The sequence below is a fragment of the Rattus rattus genome, chromosome 3 (assembly GCF_011064425.1).
Source record: "Rattus rattus isolate New Zealand chromosome 3, Rrattus_CSIRO_v1, whole genome shotgun sequence".
In the NCBI taxonomy this organism is placed as follows: Eukaryota; Metazoa; Chordata; class Mammalia; order Rodentia; family Muridae; genus Rattus; species Rattus rattus.
Window position 1 is genome coordinate 120,568,200 of NC_046156.1, and position 1,688 is coordinate 120,569,887.

Genomic DNA, 1,688 nt, shown 5'->3' on the forward strand with positions numbered 1-1,688 from the left:
AGATTCTGACATCAGTGGTGATATTGATGTATACACATCACACCAATATTTTTGCTATTGTTGGCAGCATCTCTATTAAGTGTGACTTTTCCAGTTTCTTAGAATGCTTGTTTCAAGGGATTTATCTTATTTTTGGGTATCTAGATAACTAGGAACAATGTCTACCATAACCGAGTCAAATAAAATTTGGCACCATCTCATAGGGTTGATGGCAAAATCATTGTATCCATTTACAATTCTCAGGTCTTTTCCCTTGAGTTGTTTGTTTGTTTGTTGTTTTTAGGATGACTTTTCTGCCCTTCTGTGGCAGGCAGTACTTGGGAGGCTGAGATCTGTTGGATTCAGGGGATGGTCTTTTCAACACTTGTTTAATCATTGAACTCATATTTCCTAGAATGTCTTTTTTTTTTTTTGCCACATTTTACCATTTCTCTAACCAGGTTATCAGTTTAATTATCCTAGCAAAGTATAATCTGACAATGTTTTATATGATATTTATATTTAAAGTAATTCAGAGAAAACTACACCAGGTGTATTGGTCTGCACCTTTAATCTCAGCACTGAGAAAGTAGGGGCAGGCCAGGTGGATCTCTGTGTGTTCAAGGCCTGGTCTACCAAGGAAACTCCAGACAAGCTGGGACTATATATCGAACAGACAGACAAAAGAAGATTACATTTCTTTGCACAGTATGGATTTAATAGACTTCAAGTTATGAAGCTATAAGGACTTTTACACATGAAAATGACTTCTATGAACTGAACTGGATTTCTATGCACCGCCGTGTTTCCAATATTGGTCACCGAGTTAATGCTAATGTTACAAAAATCCACTTGTGGACATGACAGCATGCTCACACAAACCTCCCAGCCTGGCATTTGAGTACTGGCTCCTCCGGTTATAAGCCGTGTGACTGAGTGAGTGTCTTAACCTCTCCTCCTTTGTTTCCTCATATTCAAAGTAAGGACACTGCTTTGCATAGTTCTTGAGGGTATTAAAGGAATTACAAGTAATGTTGTGGTTCTTTGCCTGGCATAGTAACAGATAGTAAATGGCAATAGTTAGTACTGCATAACTGTGAAGTCTTACTGAATTGGTAAACACATCATGAGACACTTATTTTAACTGACAATTTTTGCACATTTGTGTATGTTTATCAAGAGATGTTTGTGAGCACTGACATGGCTTCTGGGAACCAAACTCAGGTTCTCTGCAAGAGTGGCAGGTGCTCTTAAGCTCTGAACCTTCTCTCTGGTACCACAAACTATCATTTAGAGTTTGGTAGAACTCCTTAGCAATCCAGATGTGATGTTTGGTTTGGAGACGGAAGAGTACCTCTTTGATTATCAGATAAATGCTTAAATACTTGTTGACTTGTTGAATTTATCTGTTTCTCCTTGCACCAGTTTTGTAGGAAATTTTGTAACTTATGTGTCATGTTTCCTTGCACTGTTTGTTTCTCCATTCCCAGTTTCTGCCATGGTATTTATTTTCTTTTCTTCACAGACTTTCTCATTAGCATCATCTGAAATACTTTATTGTACTGTACCATGTGCCCATTATACTGTAAAATGATGTTTGAAGACATGGAGTGTATGGAAAAAAATCTGTATCCCCAGAATTTATGAAATTGGACATATAGGACCCAATAAGCTTTATTTAATTGTAAAACAAGCAAGCAAGCAAGCAA